Raw genomic sequence first — 15,550 nt, forward strand, 5'->3', positions numbered from 1 at the left:
TATGAACTGTAACTCCACATCAGTGATATATCTGTTGGAATGTACATGTGGACTTAAATACATAGGAAAAACCAAGAGACCACTCAAAATCAGAATTCAGGAGCACATTAGGAACATCAGAAACAGAGTTGAAGGACATGCAGTCTCTAAGCACTTTTCGATACAACACAATTCGGATCCCGAAGATATCACCTTCAAGGCAATAGAACACGTTACCCTTGGAGAAAGAGGTGGGGATTTGGGCAATCTGCTATCGAGAAGAGAGATGTTCTGGCTGTTTGAACTGGACACACTGGCACCTAAAGGTTTCAATGAATACTACGAAATTGCTCCTTTCTTGTGATATGTTCCAATCCTATCTACTAATATACCACCAGGTTATGGATGGGCTGAATAGTACCCTGAAGGTTCATCTTCTGAGGGAAGTCAAGGTTTGGTAGAATATCTGGCATTATGGACCATCGAAATATGTATTTGCTGCTATACCATCATGTGTGAGCCCAATCTCGTCCGATCTTGGAAGCAAAGCGTGATTGGGCCAGGCTAGTATTAAGGAAGGTAACCCCTTGAGAATACCTGGTGCTGCAAATTTAGCCGGCGGTTTGGAATATAACCAGGCTAGAGAATGAATGCCTAAAAAGGGAATTATAGCATATTCATAATTGAAAGCCTTAAGGCTGAGGAGTGAATAATGGTATCAAAACTTTACAATTATAACTACCTAACTGGATGGAAAGAGGTGGTTCTTGAGTCTGACTAATATGAAAATCCAAGAAATCCTCAGAGTCTTTGGAACCTCTTCTTCAAGAAAAAGAGTGAAAGAATGATCCCCATATTTTAAGAACATTTCACAACTTCTTATATCCCTGAATTTCTGCTCCTCTTGGTTGAACTTTGAAAGAAATTCCTAGTTGGAATAAAAATTTAAACGACATCCAATACAATTACATATATAAAACATTGCAGTACATATACATAGATATTTTAAATCAAATTATTATGTTTTTCACTATGCAACGATTATTCTAATATATATCTATGTTCAAAGAGAATGTTATACTTAGACTAATCATTTAGTGATTTAACCTATATATCCAGCATCAGAACAGATTATCCTCCTTAAATGGAATGCTTATCCTTTATTATTTTAGTTTCAGGCAATATTGAAGACACCATCTACTCATTATTCATACTTGGGCAAAAACATCTTAATTCTATAGACAAGAAGGGCGGAAGCATTAAGTCCTAAGACAACAATGGGGCGGAAGCGCTCAACACATCTATTAAGTAAGAGCGGAAGTGACACGCTGCACTCTGGAGCTGAATGAAAGAAGGGTTGGCGGAAGTGACGCGGCCCACCTCCGAACACGTTAACACTCGGTGGGCGGAAATGACGTGTTCAGCTCGGAACACGATGAAGAAAACGGAAGTGACTGATCGCACGCTATGGATAAACACAGCTGCCGGGAACGGATGTGACACTCCAAGTAAGGGCGGAAGCCAGTTCACAAAGGGTGGAGGAGGACCTTAGAAGATCGCCGTTTGACTATTTACAAATAGTATTTCTTTATGGGAAACCCTGTAACATAAACTATTTTAAATGATGGTTTGCTGAATTATGAAATCGTTTGGTTTTGAGGTCTCCCTAAGACAAAGGAAGTAAGGTGAACACCTGACTCATTTGAACTCAGTGTGGTATAAATACAGGACCACCACACTAAAACAATATCCCCTTGATGAAGTCAGTGACGAAACGCGTTGGTACTGTTGGCTGCCTCATGCACTGTGGAGAACTATCTCTCTCCTCTAGTCAGATAAGCTGCTTAAAAATATCAACTTTCCTCTACTTTGCTTTTATCTATTTTTTACTGCCAGTCGTTGTTTTTATGGTCCTATTCATTTATATTTTTTATGTGCACTGTTTTTCAATAAATTGTCAATTTTTATTATACTTGGCACTAGCACTTTGTCCCAGATTCATCATATTTTGCACTAGCACTTTGTTATTTATTGGCCTGTTATAAGAGTTCAATATAACTTTTTTAGATATAACCAGATATATCACATCTTGCACTAAGCACTTTGTTATTTATTGGTTTGATATATTTATTATTCAGCATGGAACACGCTCTTCTATATGTTCTGAGGTATAATCAGATGTAATTAAATTTTGAAACCAATACTTATTCATTGTATATTTTACCGTGTGTGATTTTACACATCTAGCAAACTAGTCGCCTGATTGTCAATTCCCTTGTTTTTCACTTTCTAAAAATACTCACACTGGTATTACACTATTGACTCAGAGCGGACGCCGAAACACTAATAGGCTTAGTTGCTATACACTTTAACAGTTTATTTGTTTCACTCAGTAAGTCACACAGGTATGGCGCTGTACCCATCTATTTCTTGATATATATATATATATATAAAAAATACTGCTAGATCATGCATGATAATGCAGATTAGTAAAAGCAATGCATGGTAGAAAATACACGATAGTCCTGTGTAGTATAATGTAACATATGCATAATGTATAAATCAAGTGCACAGTCTGTAACTTTATCTCTAGAGGAAGGGGTGGGCCCTCAGGCAGTGGAGTCCAACGGGGTATTCCCCTGTACCCCTGTGGGCCAGTATGACCCTGTCCCTGCCCCCCACCTCTACTTACCCTCTCTCTTTCTCACTGGCAGGACCTGTTACTATCATCTAAGGCACTGCAAAGACTAGAAAGAAAAAGCAGCAAGCCAGGTAAGTACAGAACATCTCATCTCTCTCTGTGTCTGCAACCCCCCAATCCTCACCTGGAAACTGATGCCTATTGCATTGCAGATAGTCTCAAAGTTAGAAGCACTTTCTTCGGAAAGGAACATTTTTTTTTTTTTACTGTTGTCTGACTGTAGTGTTTGCAAGACATGCTGTAGAAGTCTTACATTATTTGTCTCACCCATTTAGCTCTCTATATGCACCCCTTGCCCACCAATGTATCTGCCTGCTCCCTCCCCACCTGTTTCTGCCCGCCACCCCCAAATGTATCTCTGCACTGCACATACTGTACATCCCAATGGTGTTTGTGCAGAGTCGCAGTACGGATTTAAACACATGCACAAAGAAGTGTATTAAAAATGTGTTGTATATTCCTGGGTGGTTACAGCAGATTGGCTTATCAGGTGTAGATGTAATGTAGTATGGGCGTGCTATGTATGGGCATGTTAGTACTGCAATCCACCCACAGCCAGCACTTGCGGGGACACGACAGACCTGCCGCCCCCATTAGCTGTGACCACACTGTTACCAGCATATCCGAGCGTTTGGATACCACTCCAGGTTGATGAACAAGAGTGTGCCATGAGGCCACACCCATTTGCACGACAGGCACCTAATATCCCTATTTGGGGGGCACCAATGTTTTTTCTGGCACAGGGCACCAAAATGTCTAGTTAAGGCTCTGGCAACCAGTCATCTTCTACCTATCATTTTATAGCATGCACTTGCTAGCTAGAAGCTGATTGGCTGCTTTAGGCAACTTCTCCACTTTTTGGAAGACTTGATCCATCTCATCCTAAACCTCTTCTCCATTGCATGTGGAGAGAAGGCACATTGATGCATTGAGACAAAATGTGGTCGACAGCTCCTGTTACAGGTTATGGTTGCAAGACAAATGTCCAAATTTTGGATCCATCTCCATAGGCAAACGCAGGGGGTGGGGGGGGTGGGTGTTTACGTCTGCCTGGAAACCTCCCCTCCCCAGCCCACACTAGAAATAGTAAGGTAATTTTACTAGTGCTGCATGTTCTTCACAGTATCACAAATGAAATATTTAGCACCACCTGTGGATCTTTTAACCACTTGCCTGGCACGGTCGTATCAGATACGACCATACCAGACTGGGCTTTCCCTGACATGGTCGTATCTGATACGACCAGTCAGAAATAGGCGGCTATGGGATATATATATATATACACACATGCACATATATATATATATATTAGAGTCCGTGTGTATATATAACATATACACATACATATAATGTATGTGTATGTATGTCAAGCTTTCCAGAAATGAAATGCTCGGGACCAAGAGCATTTCAGTATTTACAATACGTGGGGGTCTGGCTTGCGTTGCGGGGGATCAGCAGCATCCATGGTAGGGTGCGAGGGTCCAACGGCGTCCGTGGCGGGGTGCAGGATCGATGGTTTGAAAACCAATGTTAAGGAAACATCGGTGTCTGTGGTCTCAATCGATGGTTGAACCTATTGGCCAACGATGGTACATCTGTCAATGGCCATCATTACAGTATACCATAAGAATTGCTATTTTATGGTATATGGTGCGGGATATACTAAAGGAAAAATGCATTCAAAACCCCGTTTTCGGGGGTTTTACCGCATTTCCATATGTACTAAGCCCCGCCCACCATTTTTTCGGCACGGAGGGTAACGCCAGAAAAACCTGGCGTTACCCTATAGAAGCCTATGGGCTTCTTACCGGACCCCGCTCCCGACGCTTTGCCGCTGCCTCGCTGACCCGCCGTCGCCCAGCGCTGGCCCCCACTCACCTGCACTCCATGGTTGACGGCCCACGCTCCTCCTGGGTCCTCCTCCTCCTAATCTTCTTCTGGGTGCAAGGAGGTGGAGGAGGAGCCCGGGGCTTCCTGCACATGTGACAAGCAGGAAGCCCCGGAGCTCGGAGGGGACGGGGTCCCACGGAGACCCCGTCACCAGGAATCGGCTGCTTCGCAAAGGGCAGCTCTTATCGCAAGAGCTGTCCTTTGCGATACTAATCACATATGCGATTAGTAAGGTTGTGGTGACTGGTGGAATGGTCACCGCAACTTTAGTACATCCCGTCCACGGTGTTTTAAAAAAAATTTTTTTTTTTTTAATTTGTGTTGGATAAGTTTTAAAAAGATATTCTTGTCCTAATTCAGTCATAAAAAAAAAAAAAAAAACCCGACAATTTCTGAGCGGTTTTTGAAAAAAAATGTCAGTTAAGTGGTTAACATGCATCAATCAGTAATAAATAACCTGTGCACCAACTAGGAGATCTGGAAAACATTCACTGTTCGGGCTGTGCTGCTATAGAGCCCAATATGTACATATATGTCCAGGGCAGTGCTAGATTATTCTGCTGCTCCCCCAGACTCCCGGACTTGCTCTAATGCTCTGGAATGGTGACTACATCTAAAATAAAAACAAACACTCAGCTCAGGCAGGATGGCCCTACTGCCGCATCTAATGGCTTATTGCTGGTCCTCTATATGTTGGAATTATGACACACAATATACTTTGTATGAGGCATATTAAAGCTGGTTAAATGCTAATTCTACCCTCTTCATGGACTGGCCACACTCACGCTAAAATCAAGCATTTGGAAACCCCCCTCTAGAAATCCTGCATTTGCCACTGGCTTCCGTCTATCTATAGCCTGTCCCCGCTCATTGATGTCGCTGCTACTCATGCCAGTGTGACTCTGAACTCCTCCAGCAGCAGCTTGGTTTCCACAAACTTGGGGTACCTACCTAGAAAACTTAGGCTCACTGGACAGATTGCTTTTGCTAGGCCCTGTTGCTGCAGATAGCTTTTGTGAGTTACTAGTCCATTTCCTAACGCAATCATTGGCAGAGTGATTCGCACTGCAAAACATGCAAGTGTGCCTAAACTTGCAATTAGCCCGGGTACAATTCGACTCGTTAAAGGCCCCACACTTAAGATCCTGCTTTCGCGTGCTAGGCCTCACTGCTGCAAAGCTTTGCCCAGCAGCATCTCTTTCTGCTAAGCCGCTAGCCTGCGCTCTGAGCAACACATCTAAGTACCTGGTCCCGAAATCCATGGGTTTCCCTCCTTGTGCCTGCATCCTAAAATCCTGGTCATACCTGCGCCATACAGACCCCCCATAGTCCTTGTACACAGAATAGATAAAATCTGTATAATTTAACATACTCATACTTACATCTGGGCAGACCTCCCTGTAACAACCTCATTAGACGAACATGCCGCTCAACCAATGCTCTATGGTTTTATATGCCTCCGACTGCCCCCTCCCCTCACTGCAGCCCACTCCTTGTCCCTCAAGCCGGCCTCAGTTAATGAGCATATGTCCAGAAAAGCTCCTTTCTCAATCTCTTTCCTCGTTTGCTTTGGCAAGCGCCACACCACCGATTTTAGCTCACAGCCTATCACTATCCCTGCCCACAAGAAACCACTCGTCTTCTGCTGCTGTCCCTGCTCCATCTGGCCTCTGGCTGTGTCCACCCGGGGATTGCTTGCCTTCTTTTTACTGTGAGCCCTTACTATCTTTAGCTGCTCTTCTAGTACCTTACAAAGTTAGTTCTCCACGGATTCTGCCGAACTGCTATCCTGTGCATTAATCCATACCGCTGCATTAACCTTAGACCCCCCTGTAAACATCAAGAGCATTTTGTACCAGGTAAAAGGGGTCATGTTGGAGGGTCTGCAGATGTGTACACATACCTATCCTCAAATTGCGCCAAATAGCCACATTTAACTCTCCATGGACTTTGGTACTTAGCCGGGCCAAAACACTAATCCTAAGTACCTAATAAACTATAAGCAAACTAGGACATAAAACTGAGGAAAAATAGCAAAGCTGAAGAAAAAGTACACAATACAGGTCTGATACGAGTGACCTGTGACATCGTACGTATGCTTTATGTCTCATCAATTCCTTTGAAACAAATAACTAATCCTAAGTACCTAGTAGACTATTTGCGTACTAAGGCACAATATTGAAGAAAAAGTATGCAGTGCAGGAATCATGCCACTCGTCTCACAGCATATAGCACAAACAGGATAGGTGTATGAGGACACATCTGTATAACCTCATGTATTAATACCACTGATTTCTACATGATCATATGGAATGTTAGGTGGCACAGAATTAAACACACCACTCTACTGGCTGTTATTTGATCATGATTCCATGGTACCTCTCGCTGATGAGTTATGTGATCATGAAACTGGCATCATACTGGTACTCCGACGGATGTTACAGTATTATGTGGACAGAGCCGTAACTAGACTTTTTGGTGCCCTGTGCCAGAAAGAGCATTGGCGCCCCCCTCATTTTTCAAAGGGACATAATGCACCCAAAAAAGGGCCATGGCTTCATGGGGAAGGGCCAGGGAAGTAATAGGAGAGGCCAGGAGATGCTGGGGATGAAATAAGAGAAAGCTACAAGCAAGAATGATAATAACAAGAAATTTGACAGGCCCAAACAGCGCCCCCTGACCTGTGGTGCCCTGTGCGATGGCACCGGACGCATCACCCTAGCTACGGCCCTGTATGTGGACTGCCTGTTATATTTATTACGTGGGCACATCTATCTGCATTCATACTTGAAACATCCAGGGACAGTGCAATGAAGCACAATGTCTTGATTACGACTTGGGCACTGTTGAGAAAGCCGTTAGGGTGAAACACACGTCCACTAGGAGAGGGAAGTCAGCTGTGCACGGCTGCTTCCCGCCAGCATCCTGAGGCTCCTGTCTACTGCATCATCTATACACCGCTATCAGACAGGTATCATCTCTCCCTCGGTGGCTCTCTCACAGCTTGGGGGGATTTCTGGAGCACTGCAATGACTAGTACAACAGTGCACGGATTTCCCCTCATGCGCTGAAGCAGAAGTCGCCACTATCTTCTGCGACGCTGCTCTAATATCCTGCAATCCCTGGCTGCTGCTAATTGCAAGACAGTAGAAGCGGTGTCGGATCCCTGTATCTGCACTTATTACATACTCTTCACATGCATATACTTTACTTCTCAGCGCATATAATGAGTTAATTACCCAGAACAATTTATTTCAGTACTCAGTTTTTAGGGCAGGCAATGACCTGTTAGGTGGTTTATCACTCTCAGGAATCACCTCTCTCTCTCTCTCTCTATATCTATATATATATCTCTGATTATATCACTGAAGGTGCCGACACACTAGACGATGTGCTCACGATGCGATATCGTGCTCGATTTCCTTTGAACTCTCCCTGGCTCTCCAGGACACATGTTGCTAAAAAGTATCCAGTCTGACTAAAGATCTATCTTGCACAAAATCTATCTATTGCACCAAATCGTGTATGAGATTGGCAAATCTTACCTGCAGCAGGCAAGATCTGAAGATGCAATGTACGACCAGCAGGTAAGCGCATCGGCATCGTGAGTAGACACTCACGATTTAAACATATTTTATACAATGTCGCTCCTATGCGTCGAAATTGGGCGAATCGTGTAAAATATCGTCTAGTGTGTAGGTACCTTTAGAGGCTGTTGGCATAATTTGTTGCAATAATAATAGCCACTAATATATTACTTTGTTACAGCAACAGAGAGATTCCATGGGTAGCAATAACTAATATGAGTAGCTACGTGTTGAACAGTGTCTGCTGACTGAGTTCATTATTCGCCCTATTTTTTTTTTTTAAATCTGTCTGGTTTATGATGTTATGTGATGATGTACAGACTGTATATATTCCTGAAAAAAGTGCATATGAGATGATGGGGAATTTATAGAGTGAAACAAGAATTCACTCCTTATACTTGGTGAATTTCCCCTCTGATTGACGGTTTGGTGAGGGGAGTTATGATAATAGCATAGGATGTTTTGTAACTAACATAATACTGTAAGATATTGTGTGGTTCTCCATTCTTTCTCCCTATAGATTATACAGACTTATCTACAGTGGTGTATAAAAAGAAATCCATGAATTTACAAAAAGCAATTTCAACTTACAGTAGGAGCCTCTATCATTTAAGATAAGATTGTGGAACAGGAATTGTTCACAATTGTTAACAGTCTTTATTTATCAAGAATTGACACCAATTATTGATGTGACCTGTGTTATAGTATACAGTAACGTTTACGTAAATAAATTATGATTGACTGTATACACACATGCACTTAATCATATTTCGCCAGGTCTCTTGATTCACAAGAACACAGAACCCAAGAGAAATGATATGTTTAATCCTTGTTTTAAACCATGTGTTATCCATTACCGGTGTTTATTGGATAATTTATGCGGTATGTGTACACAATTGTTTGTCGTCCTTTCAAATTTTACGTGCAAATAAATTCAGTTATTTTTTAGACATCATTTTAGTAAGAGTGTCCCCAAAAAGGAGTTTCTCTTCCCGGTCTTATTTCTCTGAGACAGAACCTTGTTTGTATATATGCTTCTTTTACTCCAGGGGAGCACCAACTTTTGATGCAAGGGAATCAGACCCTACATACTCAACATGTTGGTTATCCTATGTGTATCATGACAAGAAGTTAAAACTTGTGCAGGATCCTTAAGCAAGTTTTTTCACTTGGGCACAAGGTAATTAGAATCCACAACCTTAATTATCCATAAGAAAAATGCAGAAAGAAAACAAACCACATCCAACAAAATCCACTGTCAAATACCTGTGTTGGATTTTAAGATAATATCCAGAGTGTAATGAAGCGAATGCGTGTATAATTTGCGCTGGTCAATGTATAATCATGTAAGCCCTGAAACGGAATCGGTATGTAATGTCAGCTGTCGGGATGCCTCCTGTCAAAATACAGACAGCGGCATCCCGATGGTTGGTATCCCGAGAAGTATACTTACCCTAACCCCTTCTCCCCCCTTACCCCCCCTTTCTTGTAGCCTAACCCTCCCCGAACCCTAAGCCTACCAGTTAGTGCCTAAACCGAAGTCTCCCCCCTTCGTGCCTAAACCTAACCCTCCCCCCTTATTGCCTAACCCAGTGGTGCCTAATCCTAACCCTTCATACCTAGGGGTGCCTAATCCTAGCCCTCCCCAAAAAAAAAAAAACCTAACGCTAACCCCGCAATGCTATTTAAACCTAACCTCCCCCCCCCCCTCGTGGCTAACAGCTAAGGGCGCCCAGTACTTACCTCGTTCGGCTTGGTGTCCTTCTGGATTCCGATGCGTCGAGCATAAGATAGGCGTCAGTATTTTGACGCCTATCTTAAGTCCCTTGTCGGGCTTCCCCCGTTGGGATTTAGAGCGGCGGCATCGCGACCGCCGGTCTAATAACAACTTCCCCCCTTAAACTACAATCAAACAGAATATTGAAATAAGTCAGACAAGTTCATTTTGGTCCGAAAACATTTTCTCATTTATTAATTGTTCTAAGGTCTTACATATAAGAAAATACCAAAATGCCTCATGAGTGAAGCTGGCATTATTTACAGTGGCTCCTCCCACAGCAGGATTTAGTGATGCTCATGCTGGAGGCTGCTTGAGGCCACCATATTTTGTTCATTACAAAGACAAAGAATAAAACTGATTAGCCTTCATCACGCAAACCATTCAAGTATCTTATTACAAAGGTTAAATATTGTGATCATTCCAGATGAGATGCCACTCCATTATCATCAGATGTGCAAGCTGTGGAGCGCAGTTGCCCAATGGAAACATTGTCCTCTCTATTAATAACAGTCATACAAGGGACAAGAACCCTTTAACTTCTAAAGTAATCAAAAATGAGTTGTCACAGATATGAGTATTGGCAAGGTGAGAACTAATGGGCCTGTAGAAAAGACCCTGTACCAGATCTGTCATATTGTATTATTTTTAGTTTAATCACAATAAAGGACTTCACACTTCTATTGATTCCATGAAAGCATTTACCTTCCAGCCGTATGTAATTATTGGAAGATCTGCCTCATACAAACGCAAACATGTAGTATTCAGCAAAGGAACACTAGGCTCCTCATAATTATATATGCAGTTTCAAGATGTTTTATCTATTTAATATACTTACACCTGAAAGCTCGCAAGTTAGCCACAAGAAAGGAACACACCACTTCTACCCACAACACACACTGACTGACTGAACTATCTAATGAAAGGAAATTAGCAATGACAGAAATAAGCAATGTTTGATCATTTTGGCTGGTAAGCTACTATTCCCTTACATCTTTGTTTAACTTATGTTTCACAAATAAATGAAATTACCTAAAACTTGTGTTTTAACTAATATCATAATTAAGATAACGTAAACATATATGGTTTTAAATAGTTTCTTTAACCATAAAAAAAGAAATATTAATCAGAAACAAAATATATTATGGCGGCGTATACACCTCACATTACCACTAGAGAAAAAACGCTCTGCCAATTAATAAGGACATCAAACAAATCAGCAAGTAAATACGACAAAAACAAAACAAACAAAAAAAAAATGATTTACTCAGAAATCCAGTTTAAAAAACTTTTCAACCAATCTTAGCCACATTTGCTGAGGTAAAATTAGCTTTATAAGATGTAAGTTGATTGCATCCAAAAAATGATGAAACAATGTGAAAAGGAGGCAAACATGGTGAAACAGTTTATTTCCTATCCACTAAGCAGTTGCTGTGCAATTACATTTCATGTTCCTTTCCTGCGACCAACTTAATGTGTGCGTTTGATAAGGTAAACAAATCTTTAAGCCACTAACAGAAACAATTAAGGGATCCTGTTCACAAAATTATACGATTCTTGTTTGCTCTCCCATTACACTTCTGCTTTACAGTTCATGTACAACAATATAGAGATTTTATGTATTAGAAATTCAACACAAATCATCTGATCACAAAAAAGGTTTTGTAGATATTGAACAACATGCTGTATGGCTTAATCCCATGGAATATTATCTCCACATGACCAAGTAAGGAAAAATAAAACCATTAGGAATCATTCACACGTGCATAAGTTTGTGTTCTATAAATAAATACACATGAATTATATTTGAATGGGTTGACACATTTATAGACATATGTAAATTTGTTGAATCCAGCATATTTAATGGCAAAACCCAAACTTAAAAAAACCCACACATCTTAAACTCCCACATCTGACGCTGTATTTAAAAATGTGCATAAAATATGGGAATGTTCAGCCGTTATAACATATGCACATATATTACGATGCACATATTTAAAAAATATATGTTTTTATGCATATGTGAAAGTGAGCTTAGGTTTCATTTAGGTTTTCAGTCACTGGAGAAGTATAGGAGAAATCCACAAATATAAATAGGTTGAAGAAATGAAAATAATTCTGTAGACTAATGATATTAGGACACTTGCCAATTTTAAAGACTATGGGGCCTATTTATCAAGCCGTTTTTTACATAAAATGATGCAGAAACTACAGTGTTTAAATTTTTTATGTATTGTTCTTATGTACTAATAGCACAATGCAGGAGATTTCACAGAACTCTCTGGTAAAGTGCTAATTAGCCCTGCAGATCGCAGTCCCCATTATTATCAATGGGGACTACAATCTGACCCCTATGCACTAAACTCCAAAAAGCAAAGCTTTAAGCCTATGGGGGCTCCAGGTGCAGGAGGGAGATCTTTTAATTTCTCCCCCGCAGCCCCTGGCCGGCTCCGGAAGCTGACTGTGTGCGCAGCGTCAGCTTCCCCCGGGGAAGTCTTTCACATTTGTGAAAGTCTTCTCCTAAATGCCGGGGATATAACTTGCGGGGACTGGGTTACTGCAACGCTGTCCCCGCGAGTTTCCCGTAGTACATAGCCGGGATATTTTTATTCAAAATGAAAATATCACCGGCGAGTTAGGTACATAATAATCGTGGCAGTACAGAGATTAGTACATAGACCCCTATATCTTTCAATATAATTATCTGACATAATATAAAGCAAGAGAGATTCACTAATCATTAAACACAGACAGTTACTATATTCAATTAATAGGCTAAAACAGCATGGTGTTACTGAAGTGGGCAGCACAGTGTGTTGCTACCATATTGCAGAAGTCACTGAATGCATTAGGGTTTTTAGCACCTGTGCATGTTATACCTTTTAGTTATATGGAATATATAAATATATTCTATTGGATACTGGATCTATGGATGCACCCTGAATAACTTTGTGTTTACAAGAATGTGAAAGCTTCTGGAATATATATAGCCAGGCATATATCTCCAAGAATTTGTGTTAAGTTTTTTAAATGTATTGCTCATCTGAAGAGTCACTGTATTTGTCTATCATTTATTGAATCACAGTCAATTCACACAAGCATATCGCTTTAGGTACTGAAAAGGTTCACATCCCTGTTGAGTATTTAAAACCACAAGTGGTAAAGGCAGTGGGTGTCCAGCATTTTACTCGTACAAATATAAAGAGGAAAGAAGAGTTTTTCTGACAGCCAGGAACATTTCTTTAAACAAATTAAAAAAACAAGGTGCTTTGATTAAGTACATATAATAACTGACAGCATAAAGGCATGTTGATACTTTAATAAAATTGTCCTATGGGTTACACATACTGAATTGGCAAGCCTTTGAAGGAAAGTAGTAACATTGTTCTACATGTTAATGTACCACCTCCAGCAAAACATATAGGACCTGATTTACGAAGCGCACCACAAATCACTTTGGCAAACTAAAAGCGCATCTAGATTCTAGGTTTGCAGTGAAGAGGTGCACTGTGTAAAAGTCCAGCCTTCTAGTCACAACAACTTCTTTGCTACATTTTTATTCGGCCCCTAAAATAATGTTCAATTTAAAATGATTTATGGATTATAAGAGTTAGGAGACATCGGGAATGCTGATATTACATATGGTACTTTTGGAAGCTTGATGCTCTCTTTTACTTTGGGCAAAGTGTAGGTAGAAATGCACTTCTTCAATTAAGTTCAAGTACAAAGTGAAAAATGAGTCCCAGTAAATGTGCAGGCTGAGACAGCCAGCCAGCCCGCCCTGAACTGGTATAAAATGCAAGTGTTCTTGCAGTGCACATAGACTGTCTTCCAAATGTGCCCTCTCCACCTCTCTATCTATATTTTACAATGTCACTTATTGAACTAATATGTGAAACAAAGCACAAGTTCACTTAACTCTGCACTTACTAAGGATCATACTCGCTCCACCTAACTCCTTCAACTGCTGCACAGTTCAAAATTCTGCAAATACCGTTTCCACAAACGAATGCATAAAGTTTAAAGGCAATTGAATGCCCGATATATCATGTGCATATCAGCCAGTGGATAGGAGCAATATGTCGTTCACAGACATATCGCATTGGCTGTGCTGCACAGCCGATGCCCAATATATCTGCAAGTCGTCTGACCGCCCATACACTTGCTGGATGGGCGGGTGGTGATTGACAGCTCAACTAGGCGGGCGCCTGTAAATGCCCGCCCAGTTGTGACGTCGTCACAACGGATCAAGCAATCTGTACGCAGAGCATATGTTCTGAACAGACTGCAGCGTGTTGTCACCAAAGGAAATTTATACTGCACCTCAGCCATTTTGCGATTCGTAAAGCACCTCCATAATTTGCAAATATAAAATAAAAAAAAAAAAGAATGTTTCAATAACTGCAAGACAATAGAGATTTGTGGTACAATAAAATGTAAACATAATATATTGCCTCTATTTATTCCTTTTAAACAGTTACCAGTGCATGTGGAAACAGTACCATTAAGATCAGTGATAAGAAGTGTCTTCCAGCTAGAATCTACAATTGAATAGTTTTGATTCATCTGGCATAGATATTGGCCATGGTTAATGTTGAACTGCAGAACAAGTGACTAACTTTTGGACAAATCCATAAAAGAAATGTATAACCAGACATTAACTTCCTTTGGTAAGTGAAGAGATGCTGATCATTTTACAGTGACAGTTGATTAACATTGAATAAAGCAATTCAGCATGATGCACTTTAGCTTGTCCATTACCAATGTACATACACTTCCTTGTACCTTTGTAAAGATGTACAGATTTATACAGTTCATTGTTTTCATTAGTGTAAAGATTTTTTTACAGCGCAGCATATAATCAATGCAATAATGATCTCAGCCTCATTATACAGCAGTGCCCGTCATCCATCTATAGAGATATCCAGCATGATTAAACAGTTGAATTAATTCATTATCCACCTGTAGAGATATTCCGCATCATTAGACATGATCAAACTTGTTTAAAAGACAACACCAGGGTGTTAGAGTAGTCTCCCATTAAGAAACATCACATCCTATTTCTTCAGGAGGGCCACTTATTAATTTAAGAACTAGAAGGTTAGAATCCACATCATTAGGGAACAGGGACTGAATATACTGGTCATCAAATGCATATTCGTGTATCAGATTCAACTCAAAAAATATCAATCATTCACTAGAAGATAAATACAAGATTATATATAGCAGCTTTAAACTAGTACTGACTAAAATGTTAGTGTGATGGTACCGATGGCACAGCGGTGGTGCCAGATATACTACAGTTCCTTTGGGCAGGCAGAATCCACAATGGTCTTCCAGAGATGATCTCTGCATCGGAGCAATCAAGTCACCAGGTTGGAAGAGCTGAGATTTTTTTTTCAATGTGCAGCTGAAGTGGAGAATGGCATCCTTGCCCAAGGATAAATGGGCATATACAAAGGAATAATAGTGACAGATAAATGTACCATATTTTAAATTTCCCAAGACTCCACTGCTCCTCCCATAAAAAAAATAAAATAAAAATGAAATACAAGATGACTGCATAAAGTTCAGTTGTCATGGGCCTTCGCATGATGACACGCACAGTGTTTGGCA

The 15,550-nt window shown here is 40.7% G+C and overlaps 1 pseudogene; it reads left to right on the top strand.

Moving 5' to 3' along the window:
• Window positions 1–472: 472 nt before the first annotated feature.
• LOC148454241 (5S ribosomal RNA) lies at window positions 473–591 on the top strand (annotated as a pseudogene).
• The last annotated feature ends 14,959 nt before the right edge of the window (window positions 592–15,550 follow it).

This window comes from Taudactylus pleione, unplaced genomic scaffold, assembly GCF_031769625.1.
Source record: "Taudactylus pleione unplaced genomic scaffold, aTauple2 ptg001021l, whole genome shotgun sequence".
Lineage (NCBI taxonomy): Eukaryota > Metazoa > Chordata > Amphibia > Anura > Myobatrachidae > Taudactylus > Taudactylus pleione.